The sequence below is a fragment of the Colius striatus genome, chromosome 16 (genome assembly GCF_028858725.1).
Source record: "Colius striatus isolate bColStr4 chromosome 16, bColStr4.1.hap1, whole genome shotgun sequence".
NCBI classification, from domain to species: domain Eukaryota; kingdom Metazoa; phylum Chordata; class Aves; order Coliiformes; family Coliidae; genus Colius; species Colius striatus.
In genome coordinates, this window is record NC_084774.1 from 3,599,958 (window position 1) to 3,618,952 (window position 18,995).

Genomic DNA, 18,995 nt, shown 5'->3' on the forward strand with positions numbered 1-18,995 from the left:
ACAGTTATTCCTAATTGCATTTCTAACTTGGAATCTTGTTCCAATCTCTGTCACAAAGTGTATAAATTAAACTTTTCCAGCTTTGTTCCATCCTTGTTGCAATTAAATGTGGAAGTGTCACTTCTGGGGTGTATTCAGAAGTATTTCCCTCTAGGTCACAGCCCATTTTTAAGAATGATCAGATGAATTTGTAAGGGCAATAGTGAAGGGAGAAGGAAGTATTCACTCAAAACAATCACTCTCCTCTCATGGATATGACCCAGCAAGAATATCTATTTCAGTATCATCTCAAAGGCCCAGAAATAATTAAAATGCCCATTAACAAATTCCTTGACATTATTTTTTCAGTTTTAGCCCAAGTTGCAAAAGGGTGATGTGGTTAATCAAAGTGCTTCTAAATGCTTCCAGCACTACCCAAGCTGCTCTTTGCAAACAGAGTAGATTTTCTGCTTTAGGCAAAAGAAACTGTAAAAAGGCTGTTAGCATTTTTGCTGGGCAAAGGACAAATAAAGGTCAAATAAAGAACAATCACAAAGTGGCTGAGGCCAGTAAGTCTTCATCTAAACCCAGTCCAGCAGTTACTGGAGGAAGCTCCTAGACACAGTATCACATTAAGTTGGTTCACACAGATTTAATGTTTCAGATACTCAAAAAGCCTAAAAGCCTCCTGCATTGACTGGAGCAACACACACCCTGTGGATTCACATTATTTACATTATTAGAAGTTGTAGAAGATTCAACTGACATCATCCTCCATAAACCACTCTGTCACATCCTTCCCAATCAGGACAATGACCTTCTTTTAATTGATTCATAAGCTTCAGTTTAAAGCCACCAGACATCTCAGCACTACGGAGAGGCTGCAAGAGGCAGCTCCTCAGCTCCTGCATTTCCCCCTGTGACAGGCCCTTCATTGCAGATGACAAATCAAGACAGGAATGAAGGGTCAATCACTTTATAATACATTGACCCTTTATTTCTTAGATGCAGATATCTAGAAAATAACAGAAGAAAAGTAGAGAAACCCAAAGGCCCTCTCAGACTTCCTTAATAACAAGAAAGGAGCAGAAGTAGTATCAAGGCAAACATCCATGGATAGCTAGATTTTGGAAAGTAGAAACTCTATCCCATGCCTAAGACACATAGCAAATGCAATGCTTTATTGTGAGTGGTCTTTGAGATCAAGAGGTTATTACATATCCCATATTACAAGACGTGCCTCATCCAATCACTGCTAATACCGTCTAGCGAGGATGGAAATTTGTTCTCAGCACCCTGATAACATGTCACTTAAAATGACAGGACACACTTAAGTCTTCTCTAATCTTAGAATTGGAATTTCAATAGCATTACATTTTAAAGAAATTGAGTATTTCACTTCCTTCTTACAATTATATGTTGGGAAGCAGCAGGGAAACTGCAGACCCAGGACATGGGGAGGATGAATTTCATTATCACACTTTCATTACCCATCCACGTCTCCGTTGTTATCCTGCTCTCTTTCCAGTAAATAAAACCAAAACCTAGAATGGGCTGATCCTCAGAGTGCCTTCAGGACAGGAATACATCCCCAAGGAATGCCACACTAAACAAACATTCCCAAAAACTAATTGCCATCACTTCTAAAATGCTCAGACACGAGACACACGTATCACTGAGCAGCCCCAGAAAGCAAGCACTGACAAATAGGACACCTCTACAACAGCAAAGAGCCATGCAATTAAACAGAGGAAGACTTACATACTGCAGAATGATCTGGTTAATTAGGCTGCTTTGAAACAAAACATGTACAAATATCCACCTTAATTAGACACAAGGGAAAAATCACTTAGGTGGTGCCTCTTAGTCTCTGAATCTCACTGCAATCCCAGGGAGGCAAAGATTTGCCCTGTCCCAGGAGGTAAGGCACGATGAGGTGTACTAAAGGAAAGGAGATAACGTGAGGTAGGTTAGCAGACAGAATTATTGAGTTAGCAGAACAGAGAGAGCATTGTTTGGAATAGTCTCTAGGTCAAGTCTAGTGTGGCAGTGGCTTTAAAATACCAACTATTTGATGCTGAGGTTGCTGGGAAAAGGCAGGGAATTAAAAAAGAGAGCTGCTGTGTCAACATTTGCTGTTATTTTTAATACACAATTTCGATTTTGAATTCCAATAAACCCAACAGCAGACAAACAAAGAATATTTATGCAAACTCTGCTCTACTTCTTTGTCAATAACACGATGTATGTGAGGAGAACTCAGCACAGCAGATCAATCTGAAACAGGAGCTAAGACTTCAGGTTACAGAAATACTGACAGCTCTCAGTCCCAAAGACCTTGGACCCCAAAAATATGTGTTACAAAGCCACTGTCAGTCCAGAGCAAGACTTTTCCCACAGCTGTGTGGTGCTGCCCTTGGGGAGGGACATAGTGCATTAGAGAGCTCACATAGGTGAGCTGTTCAGTGCTCTCCCTGCATGAGGAGGGATTCTCTCCCTTGCAGGCACACATACTTTCCTGGTTAGTTTTTGCTAAATGAGCACCTTGGAAAAAAACCCTAACATTTTAATATTCAAAATGTTTGAGCCTCTGTCTGTTCAGTGCATTGGAACTGTACCCAGAGGACAACATTCTGCTTTGTTACAGCAGCAAAAATCCAGATGTCTTCATTTATTTTTTTAAGCACTGACTCTACATCTGTACTAAGGCACTTCAGACCAGGATTTGGCTCCAGTGCAATGCTGTCAGCAGTGATCCTCCTACACTCATCATAATCAGAAGGGCTTTTTCTGCTAAAACAAGACACCAGCTGGATATCCTTTGTCTCCTTGGTGTCTGGAGTCGAAAAAACCACAAAACTGTAGCTCTGTGTTCTGTTCTCTCTGTTAGAGATGCGTTCAGGATAGCATCAGTCTCAGCTGATGTGATCTGGACATACTCATCCCAGCACAGCTCTGCAGCATCACAGCTCTCAGGACTGAATTGGCAGCTGCCACTCCTTCAGAGTCCTGCTTTTAAAGTTTGGCTGGTTATTTCATGGGGAAAAGTTCTGTCCAGTTCCTGAAATACTTCTATCATAGGTGTTTTGTCAGCTGCACCAACAAGGTGCAGAGGCTGTAATGAAACCTGCTTGCCACTGGATCTGCTTCTCTCTCCATCCTCCTTTCAATAGCCTCCATTCCTGCCTTGCTCTCTGCAGCACAGACCACATACTGGTTTAAGCCTGGAGCTCTGCATATATGCACTGGGCAGGCAGCAGCCACCTCATCCAGAACTGCTCAACAGGGCATTTTCTTGCAGTTAGCCACAAATTTCAGTCTCTTCTCCCAGCTACTAAGTAACAGCACTTGAGCTGACAGAAAAAGGCCTCAGCTTTCCACAGTAACTGAATTTAAAGTCAGTTTCAAATTGGTTCAGTTGGCCAGTGATTCTAAAAACCATTAGTGGGAAAAAACACACACAAAACGGAAAAGGTTGAGAAAAGCAAACATAATTAAATGTCTGTCTTCTTACTCTTTATTTTCAAGCCATGCAAACATACTATTTCACTTGAAAGCTCAAGCTTCATAAAGAGCTGGTTAAAGAATGGATCTGATGAGGAGAGCTCACAGACAAGACTACTCTGCCCAAGCTGAGTCGTCTTCGACTGACACGTTAAATGCAGCTGACAAAAGAAGAACTCTTATTTCTACAATGAGTCAAAGAAAAAGTCAGCCAGTGAGCTAACATTTCAGTTACAGAGCAGCAGCAAGGCAGACAATATAAATGCCACACAGTTAAAAACAGATTGTCCTCCCCAGTGAGATCTTTTCTTAAGGGAAGTATGAGAACTCCCTTGGAATTGGTTTTCTGTCCTCCTGCCAGCATATGTTTGAAGCTTACTGTACAGTGAAACTCTCCAATACTGTACAGCTTTGTTCCAACAAGTGGAGATATGTCCTACACAGCAAGAAATGACATATTCAATGAGAACAAGCAGCCCTGGAGTTTTCATCTTAATCTTCCAATTGACAGAAGACCTGAAGTTGCAAGTATTGACAGGTAAAAATATCTGCACTAAACAGAGACATTCTGAGAGGGCACCATTTTTTGCCCAGTCAACAGGAAAGTTACCATTTGTAGAGAATTCTTTCACAGCATCCTACACCATCATTTACTGAAGGCATTTCATCACACAATACATTTGCTTAACAACAGTACTGAGCTGCTAAGAGCAGCCCCGTGCCCTGCCCTCACAGACACTCCTCCCTCCAAGACCATAAAAAAGCAGCACCAGTTCATGATATCCTTTTGTATGTGATTCATAACCATGTGCTCTCTCAACTTACACTTACACTATGACCTCTGTGATCCTCCTTACTTTGTATTGCACAGCAAAATTTACTGTTGTGAGTTACCATAACATGGAGCAGGTGGAAACCAAGCACTGCTACAGAGGGATACTCACCCAGATTTATAATCCTGGCATTAGAGGACAGATGTCTTGTTTATTAAGGCATAGGAAGTTACCAAAGGGCTGAGAGTAAAAGCCTTATGATTGATTTCTGGAACAGAAGTGAGCCTGAGTTATTAACTACATAATTGCCAATGAAAGGGCAAAACTCTTCTGTGCTTTGTCAGGCACAAATATAGCTGTGCCAGATGTTCATCCCAAAACTTGAAGGTACTCACTCTTTTTAACCTATAGAACAGTGGTTTACCAACAGTGGTGTATCTGATCAGGGGGCTGGAATATCTCTGTGATGAAGGAATGCTGTTAGTCCTGAGGCTGTGGAGAAGGCTGAGAGGAGACCTTATAAAGCTTTATCAATACCTAAAGGATGGGTGCTCATCTTTTCTGTGCCCAGTGACAGCACAAGGGGTAACGGGCACAGGTTGGAACACAAAAAGTCCCACTGGCACAGGAGAAACTCCTTTGGTGCTGAGGTGAGGGAGCCCTGGCCCAGGCTGCCCAGGGAGGGTGTGGAGGCTCCTTCTCAGGAGGTTTCCAAACCCACCTGGACACGTTCCTGTGCCCCCTGAGCCAGGGGAACCTGCTTTAGCAGGGGGCTGGGCTGGATGAGCACTGCAGGACCCTTCCAATCCCCACCATTCTGCAACTGTGCCTGAAAGCCACATCTGACCTTCACATTTTTTTTTTTCTTCAGCATATGCACACCAGCTTTATAAAGCTGCTGTCAGATGTGTCTACAGTGTCCAACCTCATTAAGCACTTGCATTCCGTGCAGTTTCACAGAGTATAAAGTCACCCACTTCAGCAGCCCTGCTTAAAATGTATGGGATGGCAGTTGCAATCTTAAGTCTATGTGTTAAAAAGAATAAAAAGTGCACAAAATTTGTTCCTGATCTGTAGCTGAGTTCACCAACAGATAACTTTTCTTCTATTTGAAGGTCTGATGAAGCTCTACACTTATCCAGAATGAAAGACAAACTGGAACTTCAATGAAGTCAGGCAGAAACACGTATTTGGAATGTAAGTGCCAGCAAGTACCACTCCTCAGCTCTTAAAAAGCCCCAAGAGGTGAATCCAACAATGCCAAGTCACTTCTCAACATTCCCTGACATTGAAGTGAAGGAAACCATCTTGGCTACTGCTAGCAAAGAGAGTTACCAGCTTTCACCCCAACACCATGCAGTGAACTTCACAGGTTCAAGCTCCTTGAGCTACAGAAATCAGTGCTCCTCCTTCCATCAGTCAGCTTCCATCTGCTTGTGCAGAGCCAGCTAGAGGGGTCATTGCTTTCTCCACTACAAAAGCTACTCTTGCAGCAGTGGAAAACAGAAAAGTGGAAGAAACATATTTCCAATAGAAGAAATACTGTCTTCAAGGACAGCTCTCTTGATGTAAGCTGACCAAAAATCACAGGAAGAAGCAAGGTAAAAGGAGAACTGACAGAAGCTGGTTTCTGAAGTGGCAATAACAACAGCACAGAGCTCTGCTGCTCAGCTGTAATGCTGGCTTTTTTCTAAATGCTTGACTTCTCAGACTTAATGTGGTGTGAAAGCTGGGTTTGCATGAAATAGATAAACATAATTATCTTGTGCTCTTACAGAGCATTATTTAAAAGAAGTTTTCCATCTTCGCAATTCACTGGGATAAAGAGGATTGGTGGGGATCAGGAGGCCAGCAGAACTGAAAATGTGGGAATTAAGTAAAAATTTGGAGTGTGGATTCATCCAAAAGAATGTTTTAAAGAAGACTAGAAAGGTATCAAGAGTTTGCTAGGAGAAAAAGCTTAGTAACTCGAGAAAGAATCTGAAAGGGAAACAGTCCTTGATCTTAGAGCATGATAAAGCTCCTCAGTTCAGAGCAAGGACTCACACTCATTTGGGCAGGACTGTGCCCAGCACAGGAATCCTCAGCCCCCTGCTCAGCCCTTTCTGCACACATGGACTTCTGTTCCCCACTCACACTGAAAAACCAGAGTGAGCAACCCCCTGAGTTCCTGTAAGTCACAGTCAAGGCAAGTAACTGCAAGTTTGTGTGGCTCATTACATCTAATTCAACTTTATATTAATGAGTTCCTTTAATAAATCAATTTTAACATAGTACATTCTTATACACTTATTTTCTTCTTCTGCAGAGAGTATGTTTAAGGCTGTTTTACGTATCTAATTATCTGGAAACACCATTTTTTCCCCTCATTTCAATTCAAATAGTCAGAGGCATATCAGAACTAACAACCAAATCTAATGAAAACACCCACTTCATCCACTGATGGAAGCACACAGAAAACCAAGAACCCAATCCACATTAATCTGTAATCCTGCTTAAATAAGCACTGATAGCCACAGTGCAGTTTTAGCACTGAAAAACTCAACCCTAACAATATATCCTGCATTAATCTTTAAATGGTTTTATCACAGCTTGAGAATCTTACCTGGGAAACTATCCAGGTAGAAAAGCAAGGCAAGAGTACACTCTGCTCACCAGTTTACAGTCCTGGTTAGAACCTGAAATCTTAAATTACAAGTCAGGTATCAGGCCACTCCAGAGCTGGTTGGACACAAGAGCTTTAGAGATGATGGGTTTGAAAAGCAGCCTGCAGCAGCTTTAGTGGCCAAGCTCCACAGCATGGAGATGGCAAAGTGTCCTTCCTTAGTTTACCTTTGCTCTAAGTGATGCCAGGAAGACTTTCACCACTCACCTTGACAGAGGCAAAACTAGGGCTAATATTTTCAGTGTGTGTTACAACTGCTGCCACCACTTCTGTGACAGTTTTAGCCTTCTGCTCTGTTCCACAGCCTATCAAAGAGGTGTTTCAGCTCAAAAAGAGCAATCATAAAATCCTACAACTCTATCATTTTAAGAATTGAAGAGACTGTCTTCATGTTTCTTACAAAGCAGGATTAGGTGTAAGCAGTTGGCCATATTCATGCTTCCCTTTCCAAACAGACTTCTCCTTGTTAGTGTGTGCCCAGGTATCATCAGGGAAATCAACGGTGTCTGACTGGGATGATAGAAGGAAGACAGACACCTGCAGCAGCAACCAGTCCTAAATGATTTCACCAGGGAAGAGCCTTCTGCTGTAGCTGACAACAAATTATACTTTGACAGGGCGTGTGTTCCTCAGAAGATGAAATTACATCATTTTGAGAACTGCTAAATGCCCTGCTGGAAAACCTGGAACTTCAAAAACAAAGAAACATGAAGAAAGAAAACAACTTCTCTCCTCCTGTTTGTTCCTATCCCGTGTGCCAATCACATCACTGCCACCCACACAAATCAGTCTTTTTTTCCTGCCTCCCATTGGCAAATAGGTGAAGGATATTCATTTGACTGGTGGAGAAATAAAAACAGAGATTTGGCTGCACTGAACTTTGTTAGAACATAATTTGAAGGTAAAAGCATTATCATAGAATCATATGCACTAAAACAACACCTTCACATCTGGAAGATGCCCCTCCCCAGATTTCACTTGCAGTAACATCACAGGAGATCAAGAGCAGGAGTGGACCAAAGTATTTCAGTTGAAGGACAGATGCAGATCTTTCATGTGAAAGCAAAACACAAAGCTTCCTTCTCCCAGCAACACCTAAAGAAAGATCCTCTCAGTTCATTACCAACACAGAGTTTGTCCAACACATGCAATATGTTTGTATAAAAGCCACACTCCTACTCCATCATCTGAGGAGGACAAGAAACCAGTATCAGGATTTACAGATAATCACGGTGTCTATTCCAATATAGACATAACACAAGCATTCAGAGGAAAGGATAACCTTAATCACTGCTCCTCTAATCCCATCCCTTCAAAAGCTACTGGAAGCATGGCAAGATTGCAGTGATGTAGAACACAGTCTGTTAAATATCCTGTAACATGATGACATTAATCCAAGTCTCCCCTCTCAATAACCTCTGTGTCAGCTGTAGCTTTCTATGTCCTCTGCCCCAGTGTTTTGTGCTCACAGGGCATTGCTTTAGAGACAAAAAGTCTTTCAGGTGTTCCTGAAGCAACTGAAGTTCTGAGCAGTGAACTGCTGATGATCAAGTGCTCTTCAAAGGATTAAACACGTAGCTCATGATTCCACAGTTTCAAGCAGCTAACAATTTTTCAAATGCTCACTCTTCTCATTATTGTGAAGTGAAGAAACATTATCCCTATTCTAAGAGTGAGAAACTGTCATATAAAAACCATAGAACACGCTGCAATGTACCTGGAGCTGCAAGATGGTAATCAGCAAGGTTTAAAGCAGCAGCCAGGCATTTAGCTCGAACTGAAACTGGGAACTAACCACTTAACACCATTCAAAGACTGGCATTAAGTTTCCATACACCCCCTGTGTCCTTAACACCTTTGAATTTTCTTTTCAAATTTGCACCAAAGCCCTGGAGGACACCAAAGAACTGAATGCAGATACCCAGCATCCCAGCTACCTGTCACCAGGTCACACATGTTCTTCCTCCAAGTAAGCTTGGAGAAGGCAAGAGATGAGAGGGCTGGATTGCAGCTGAGACACCCAGGTGGACAAGAGTGACTCAACAACTGCACTCACACCAGTCTCTCAGTACAAATAACTCAGCATCTGTGTGCCACTGATCCCAGTGCTTCAGAGAAGTTCAGTGTGTAAAGGTTTGCTCATGGAGAACTTAACTGGAAAGTAAAGCCATAAGAGTAGCAAACATAATGCATTTCTCAGGCAGTAAATTCTATGGCTGGGACTCTTAGTACCATTTCTCAGTATAGTTCTACAGTTGTTGCAGTAGACTCAAATGATTACAACACCACCCCATGTACCTTAAGACAGTCTTAACAAGCAAGCAGAGAGCACAGTGCTCACTCCAAGCAGCTTACAGTGTAAGCAACACTGACCTTTCTTTGTTTTTAGGATATTTTGTACCAGCCTGTGCTGCCATCAAAAAAAGCCATTGATACCTAATACTTTGCAAGAGTAGAACTAAGCACCCCAATGGTTAACATGCACTGCACACAAGCTCCATTTTGCCTTTGCACCAGGCACAGGTAGGTAATACTCAATTCACATCTTCTCATTCCCTTTTGCTCACCTCTCCATTCTTTTTTGATAGACCTCTGGGGCTCACATTTTTTAACACCTGTGCACATCTTTCACAACCACCCCAAAGGTACTCAGCCACTCTTCTCTAGAAGCAGCTTTGCTGCACCACACCATTGCACCTCAGAGGCATTTTAGGGCATCTCACAAAGCCAGAAAGTGACAACATGTAACCTTCAGGCATAAATCCTCTCTTCTAACTCCTAATACATGTCTCAAAATAGATAATAAGAATACTGTGTCCAGTTCTGGGCTCCCCATCTCCAGAGGGTCAGGGAACTGCTGCAGAGAGGCCAGTGCAGGGCCACCAAGATGATCAGGGGACTGGAGCATCTGCCTTATGAGGAAAGGCTGCGGGACCTGGGGTTGTTCATCCTGGAGAAGAGGAGACTGAAGGGGAAGCTCATTAATAGTTACAAATACCTCACTGGTGGGTGTCAGGAGGTTGGGACATCCCTTTTTCCTATGGTATCTGTCAACATGACAAGGGGTGATGGGAAGAAGCAAAAAGTTCCATTTAAGCATAAGGAAAAACTGTTTCAGTGTGAGGTGATGGAGCCCTGGCCCAGGCTGCCCAGGGAGGCTGTGGAGGCTCCTTCCTTGGTCATCAAGACCCACCTGGACGCATTCCTGTGTGACCTGATCTAGGTGAACCTGCTTCTGCAGGGAGGTTGCACTGGATGACTTCTGAAGGTCCAACCCCTACCATTCTGTGATTCTATGATAATAAGCTTTTCCTTTGAATACCATCAAAACTCTCACTAACAAAAAGCCATATAAACCAGCACAAACACACTTGAAGCAAGTCTTCTTTTCACAGTTTTATTTTGTAGTCTGGTTTTGGTGTTTTGATTTTTTAACCTAGCCTTGAATTGAAGCACAAACCAATGCACACTCCAGGTTTTCATTTGTACATTTCTAGGATTGACAAATGCTTGCAACATTTGCTCAAATCCAGTTACTATTTCTGTCTAAGACATCTTTTTCTAGGACAGCACAGAGAATGTAGAATCACAGTGGATACAGGGATGCAAGATGAGGAACACAGCAAAGGCACATTTACATCAATACTCTAAGGCACAACAAATGTGCTGCAGAGCTACCTGGATAGCAAGATTCCAAAAAGTCATCAACATTGCATGTATGAAAAGAGTTCAAATGTAGGGTGTCCTTTATAATGCAAACTGCCTCTATGCAGGCTTGTAAAGTCTTGGCAACTCGAGTGGTCCACAGATGTGAAAGACTATTAGATCACTTCAGGGAAAGATCATGAAACACTGCTCTGTCAGAGTCACAGCTGCTCTTCCATGGGATTACAGACAACTTCAAATTAGAAAGAAGTGACATTTTTAACAGCAAGGCTGATTAATCACTATTGCAACCTGCAAAAGGAAGGGCTATACCTCCCTAGCTTGATGGATGAGATGAAAAGCTTCAGAAAGCACATAAGCCAAAATATAAGGCAGGCTCTGGTAACAATGACAGTTCTTTTCTTGGCTCTGAGTGAGAGAAAAGTGAAAACAAGTATCCTGACTGCCAGAAGATGTGGTACTTACTAGATGGTCCCTCCTGTGCCTAATTCCTGAGAATCTATGAGTTTTAATGACTATTCTCACACACAATTTTACCAACTTTACTTGCCTTAACGGAACAAGAAGCAGCTGAGGAGACTGAGAAGTCCTTGAGTGATTCTACTCTTAATCATAACATAAACCCCTCTGGTTTAAAAATAGCAGACGGGAAGAAACTAATAAGTTTGCTGTCTTGCTTGAAAATAATAGAGAAGCCAAACAGCCTGGGAAAAGACTATTTCAATAAAAATTGAGGCAGCCACTCTAAGTTTAGGAAGACTCATATGGGAAGATATTTACTGAAGTGTGCTGGTCTGATGAAGAGCTGCAAAATTTGAGTCAGAAGCTCAGTGAGAATTAATAGGTAAAGCAGTAGAGCAGAGGAAAGGAACAAAAGACAGACTAGCAATTCTTCACAGAAGGTGACTATATGTGGAGGGAACAACCAAGCCTTTGATTTAAAGAGACAGGTAAAAAGGAAACCACTAAGATGTAACAAGGAGGCTTAAAAATACTCACATGAAGCTGCTACTGAAGACATAATGTCACTATAGAGAATAAATACTAGCGTTGCTGGGAATAAGCTAGACAAAAATGTATGCTAGCACTGTTTACAGATCAGCATGTTGAGGTTTCTCCTAGAGGGAAACTAAACAAAACTCCAATGATTCTATTATGTTGTTGCTCCTGCTACTTTCTTTGTATCATTGGAGTAGCAGCAACACAAGTGCAAGAATAAAGAAGAGGCAGCCTGGAAAGAAAGATCTGACAACAGAGGATGCTCCACCTCTGTAACATGGTCACATTTTCCAAGAAAGATCAGCTGGAGAAGTCAGCTGTTAGAGTGACATTCACTCCTGGGGTGGTCTATGACTTAGATGCAGTTTTTAAGTTTACTTTTGGGAGGGTGAGAACTGGAAAGTTTAATACAAACTACAACCATAACACAGTAACTTAAGACATGCACATGTAAAAACTACAATGCTGTGGAAACTCCTTCACATTCTTAGCAAAGATGTCCTGTCTACAGAGATTTTCTGTTTCCAGGGTAGATCCTCACCTCAGCTCTCACACTGAATTCTTACCAGGGCAAAGAATGTGTGTATGCACGACAAAAGGAAACCATGCAAACGACTTCAAGCTGAACACATCCCTAACACCATCCCCCTAAAACCCACAAGTAGTACAAAACTGACAGCATGAATTCAAAGGCTGGATTGATACCCCTTAGAAACATTAGGGTCTACAGGTCTGACATAGCACATCCCATAACACACTTAAGATTTTCCTTAGGATGGTGACATGCTTCAGTGGACCAAATGAGAACACTCACTTTTGAGAGTAAAACTGCACCAAGAAGTCTTTTTTTAGTGAGCTTATGGGTTTTGAGACACCATTTTAAGACAGTAACTTGAGATTTCTAGCTTACAGAGACAAAGGATGTTAAACATTTTGTTTTAGGTAATTCTTTTGTTCTTAAGCATTTTCTCATCATAGCATAAGGCCACAGCTTAAGTTTGAACTCTTCCTTTGTTTCAAATAAAAGTGACTGCTATGGCTTCAGCATGAAAGCAGAGAGGATTCAACAAACTAGCTCTCTGTTCTGTCTTCTGTACACTGGTTCAATTGTGCTCAGCTTTAAGAACTTTGCTCAACTAAAAGATGAGGAAAAAAAGTATTTCAATCTCATAGCCCCTCATTTCACCACCATCCAGACAAGAGTCTCACTTCCAGTTCACCCAGCCTTGAGGGTTTATAGTTCTAACCTAGTCACCTTCCCCAGCTTCCCTGAGAAAATCTGCTCATAGGCAGTTACAGTATGTTCAGAAGAACGTGTCTAGCAACACTGATTCCCTCACAGACTATCATGCATTTAAACATATAAAACACATGAATGAAAAGATTTGGCCAGAGAGAACTATTTCAGGTTTATTGCAACAAATACTTTGGAACTTCATTGTTATTTTTAAGTAAAGGAAATGGTGATTTTTGCTCTGAAGCATGTTTTACTGCTGTTGCTTCAAAAGAAAGTGATTTTGCAATTACCTACCTCTATCATCAGAAAAATCTTGCTAGTACATAGTTAAAGTATTCTGTTGCTTAGCAGTTTTCATGTCTTACAATGAGAAAGTATATGAAGGGACTTATCATGGTCTCAGAAGCCAAGAATGTCTTATTTCAGCATGCTTTCAGTAACAATAATACCAGTGCTAAGCTTTACAGTTTGCAGATCTGTACAACTGGATGTTTTCATGCTTCTTAAAGGATTTTTAGTCCCTTTTTTTTTATGTTCTTTCTTTCACAATAATACATGAATGTGTTACATACACAAGAATTCTCAAACCTCGATGCTACATTAAGCTTCACACAGAAGCACAAACACACCTTAAGCCTCAGGCTCGACGTTATTCACATGCTCAGATGTTAGGGATGTAAGTAATACCTAGAAGCCATACCACAACTTAAGCAGTTAAAACAAAGAAATTGTTGTAGCAGAGAAGTTTCAGGTGTGAATCCCTTAATATTTAGACTATCTATGTGGGGGGTTTCACCCTGAAATACAACAACAAAAACTATGGATGGCAAAGAGCCGTTGGTTCTAGATAAATGGTAGTTAGAATTATGGTCCATTATTTAATTACTGGTTTCTCTTTTTATAAGCTATGAAAGATGTACAGTAAGATAAGAGAAAACCACCTAAAGAGAGCCTTTTAGAGCCCCAGCAGCTCTGTCTCAGAACATCCTTCATTTCAGCAGGATTCAGCAAGGCAATGCTAGCTGCATCACAAACCGTGGAAGATCAAGTGATTCTGCCTCTTCCACTACATCCATGTTGGTGATGCTGCAATGATTTTTTTTGCAGCTCTAACCACCTTCTTTTCCTAAATTTTCAAACTAAGCCTCAACATTTCATCATATTTCTGGCAGTTTTCCTTTCTCTTGGCTTTGGCAGATTCTGTAAGCTATGGCAAACTCGCTGTTTCTAATTCTAGTCTTTGAAATGATACCGATCCTCATTCATGTAAACTAAGGCACTGCTGTGAATCAGCAGGACTCAAGCAACACAGGTGCATGTTTGACAAGATCCAGTGTTTTGCTTCTTTTACACTGCTGCAGACACTCAAATTACAAAACTAAACCAAAAAAAACCCCCAAATTAATCAGAATGCCAGAACCTCTAATACAGAACCTCTAATGCCAGAACCTCTAATACAAAAGCCAACATTGATTTTTAGTGCAATATCATCCCCAAAAGTTCTGACAGTTTGAAACACAAGAACCAGGTTTTGCATCTTTTTTAATACACAAATCCCAAGCCAAAACCCAGCCCATGTGGCACATCTGCACTATTACCTTCAGTAGGGCTCTACAAACACCTCATGCAATGCTTTTCTGCCCAGTGCTGAGGGCCAGGGTACAGTAGTAACTGCAGCAAAAATAATGACATTTGGTGGAATAAAGGTAGAAAAGTGTTAAAATGTTTTATAAAAGTGTTAAATTCCTTGTGATGAAATTTAAGAGACCCATTGATGATATTGTTTTCAAGCTACACTTCCCAAGCCTACAATCTTCACTTATAAGGACAGTACACAAATTTACAAGACTAACACCCACTACAGTTTGACTTTGTAAAGCAGTTAAACAGGTGTGTGCCAGACACACATGCCTCCTTCACAAAGGCAAAAGCTGCCCAAAACTATCTATATGTGTCATGCACCCAAGATTTCACTGGTACATGTATAAAATAAGCAAAAGCATTATTTGTTTTCTCCCTTAGATTTTATCAAAGACTACCTTTATGTCCTCACCTGGTTTTGAGCAGGACAGATCAGTTTAATGACACTATGGATAAAAGACTTTGTAATGTAAAAATATACCAAACCTATTATCCTCCTCCATCCTTTCCCATGATTTATTGAATCAGAGAAAACCAAGACTGCATCCTGCTACTGGGTCAACAAAGGACCATGGCAAATCCTAAACCCACCAGCCTGAACTCAAGAAATAAGTAACAAATCCAAAGACATATTAACCCTGCACCTTTCCAGTTGAGGTAGGAAACAGAACATCCCCAAGAGTCACACCACACGTGTCCCCCTGTGCTTCTTCCACCCTCCTGTGATGCATCCCACAACAGACACCCTCAGCACAAGAGCTGACTGGGCAGACTGGTGATCTCAAATTGGGAATTGAATCATTTCCTACCAAGTCCAAATGCAAAAGGTGGTCTGCCAGAGAATTCCATTGTATTTTTTTCCCCTTAATGTGCCCCCCACCAAAAATCCCTCCACCTAAGAGACATTTTTTGAAGACATAACAGGAATATAGGTACTAGTTATTATGCAAGCACAATAATATTTTATCTGATTTATAGATTCTGCTACATCTTTCACTACATAAGCCAAAACTCTGTGAGTGATAAATTACAGGGATGCATGAAATTACAGACTACAGAGGACGTGTTGTCAAAGACACCAAAGGAAGGTGCAGTATGTGTGCATTCAAAACAGTCAGCTGAAAAGGAATCTCTCCTTGCATGGGAAGTTCCTAGATGTACACATTTCCTTTGGGTGCTAATTTAAGAGCTGGGATTTTTTAGGGAGGAAGAGAAAGAGAAGAAGAAAGAGAATACTTACTCTGAGCTCTTACACTGAGCTCTAGGGTTCAGACAAGCATCAGTAGCATTTGAAGCAAAATAATCTCCTCGTATGCCTCAGCAGAACTCTGCTCCCTTTGCAGAGCTATCCTGAGCTACACACACACTGAAGAACAGTTCCTCATGATCACCCACAGCACTGGGGAGTGACCCATATCCTGCTCACTCTTGATCTGCAGGGAGGTTGCCCACATAACATGGTCATTTATTCCTTTCTTCCTCCATCTTCCATGCTTGCCAAAAATCTACATGGCACCAGGTCCAAGCTAAAATGCCCAGCTGAAAGGCACAGGGCGTTTGCATTTGCATACCTAGATATACCCTGCCACCAAATACACAACAAAGAAAACCCCAAAACCTGAGGTCCTCCAAACACTGAAGAAGTCTGTACCTTTAATGTATAAAATAGAGTCTCTGTGGACAACAGCTGCCAAAAGCAAGACACAGCTCAGAAGTTATCATGGCAGCCATGTTACAGTGCTTCTGTAAATCAGGCTGGCAGGAGGAAGACAATTCCAAAGTGCTCTACAATGCAAGAAAATGCACCCAAAGAATCCTGTCAGATTCTGAAATGCAAGTTTATACCGTTAAGATCCAACCAGTTCATCACTCCTTAGCCTCTCTGTAATATGTCTTCCCCCTCACTCACTGACACTCTGAAAGATAATATTTCGAGGGAAAAGCAGTAGAGTTTTCCCTAAGTCATGGGGCTGTCACATTTAGCAGCCTGAGCAGGTAGAAGAAATACTCTGTGAACAAGAAACTTCAAGACTCTGCTTTAGTTGCAAATTCTTATCTGCCATCCCAGCTCATGGAAAAAAGCTGCTCTTTCAAGCTCTCTTCCCCACCAAGGTACCAGTGGCACCTGGTAAAAGGGAAGGCTTAACTTAGGGAGTGGAAATGAACCTAAAAACTGAGCATTAAAGTAAGACTATAATGACATGTACATGACTATCTTGGAAAGGCTGAGATACACTTAAACAAACAATGCCCCAAATGTTCTATATGGTAAAGCTGGAACTTGGGGTGGGGTATGAAATGAAATCTTCTGACTCCTCTGAACGTGACCTCAACCATCTTAAGTCAACAGTAGCAATGGCTACTCATTAAAGGTGAGCATGTGGTCTCAGTCTTGGTTCTGGCAGTCGGGTTCTGCATTGACTGGGCACTCACTGCCTCCATATAGAGCAGCTGAAGAGAATCACAGAATCGAAACAGTTGGGAAAGACCTTTAAGATCATTGAGTCCAACCACTAACCTCACACTGTCAAGCCCATCACTAAAATAAACCATATCCTTCAGCACATCATCTATGTGTCTTTGAACATCTCCAGGGATGGAGACTCCACCAACTCCCTGGGCAGCCTGTTCCAATGCTTTCAGCAACCCATTCAGCAAGAAAGTTCTTCCACAGCTCCAATCTAAACCTCCCCTGTGCAACTTGAACCCGTTTCCTTATGTCTTATCATTCACTACTGGAGAGAAGAGGTTGACCTCCACTTCACTACAACACCCTTTCAGGCAGTTGTAGAGCATGATCATCTCTCCTCTCAGCCTAAAATGCTTCTCTAGACATCAACTCTGTGCCCTGATGTCTTCATCAGTGTGCAGCCTCAGAGTTGCTCCCTGGACCAGCTCAGCAGCCATTCAAGCTGTGTATTCTCTCAGGAAAGACAGCAGGCTGCAGGTTCCAGAGTTACTCATCTGCCACTTTTCAAGAACACTGAACACATTTAGAATTAAACAGAAGCAAGAGGCTATGGATTATCCTGTAAGCACTTCAGAGCCCCAGCAGCCAGTGGCTGCACATACAGGTGTTTTGCTCTCAGCAGACTTTGCCTCCAGAACATCATTAGGCAAACGTTGTTGTGCTTTCCAGCTCATTTGGCCAAGGCAAGAGAGGCTGGTAACTAATGCCTACAACTGCTTCCATTGAGTGAAAGACTGTACAACTGTGGGACTCTTCCAAGGCTGCCTTTGCTTTTCAGCTTTGAAGGGGGATGTTCCCTTGTCTATGCCACATGCCAGAGGCATACATGGAGACCAAAAAGCCTTTCCTTCTCCTCTGGGGTTCCAAACACCTTTCAGAAAGAGATGAAAAATCCACCTAATAAATATGGAAAGAAACACTCTGACAAAGCTATCAGGAAGCACAAGAGTTAGAGAAAGTACTAGAGGGGCCCAAGTAGATTTTCAACTTTATTTTCCATTTCTTTTTTCCATAATAATGAACAAAACTTACACAATAGTAAAAATCTTGCATGCAAATGCAAACATCACTATAATCCCCTTTAACAAAGCACACAGAGAAATTAAAGCAAGCTTAACTAAGCAGTGTTTGTGAATATTAATGAGCCTATAAGCTAAATCCCAGCTTTAAAAATTTAAAGTAAAAAGAGGATTGTTTTCAGACTAATTTGTATTTAAACTGGAGGTTTTGCATGGGAAACACGAGGAGGAGAACAAACTATGTTGCCCTAGAAAAGCATTAAAAATAAGAATGACAAAGATCTCTGACAATTCTGAATATCTGGATATATTCAGCTTTTAAGCTGATACACTGAGCTATGCTCAAATGTCACTGGACAGTGGCTCACTCCAAATCTCTACATGACATTATACTGCAGACATCAAAGAATACAGATCTTTTTTTTCCTTCCAGACATAGCACCCAACAGAAATGGTTTTCCACCTGACAAGTAAAAGCAAAGCATTTGCCACCCACAGAAGTTTAGGGCAAATGTGGAACAGCTTTCCCATCTCACACAGGCAGCTCAACCTTGATTTTGTGAGTGCTGAACATCCCTTGCATCAAACTGAATGCTGTGAAAATCCTACCAGCTTCAGGGAGGAACAGAAAGCATGTCAGGTGGGATTCATCTAAATCTTAGATGTTTATGGCAGACACCCATATCATCTCTGCTCTCTCTACAGTTAGTGAAGAGAAACTGGTACTTTTATTCTGAATGTCATCTCATCCTCATGTAGATGTCTAGGTGAGATGAATCATCCTTGAGAACCACCTGCTCCTCTCCACTGGCTCTAAAGGGAGCTGACGACTCACTCCAGTGCAGCTGCCTGCAATGCAGACACCTCAAAGTGAGATGAAACTCACCCTTCATGTTCCAATGGCTCAAAAGCCCAACATGCCCCATCCATCCACTGAAATTTGCTCAAGATGTTAAAAGTACCATCTCAGTTCTTAGAACAGCCACGCTGTCTCATGACCAGACTCCCTTTGCTCGGCTGTCCTGAGCTGACATAGCTCCAA

At 41.7% G+C, this 18,995-nt stretch overlaps 1 protein-coding gene across 1 annotated transcript in view; it reads right to left on the bottom strand.

Annotated features, from left to right (window-relative positions):
* PTPRT (protein tyrosine phosphatase receptor type T) overlaps positions 1-18,995 on the bottom strand; it is a 475,736-nt gene that overhangs the window by 387,904 nt on the left and 68,837 nt on the right. The gene's annotated exons all lie outside the window — the stretch shown is intronic.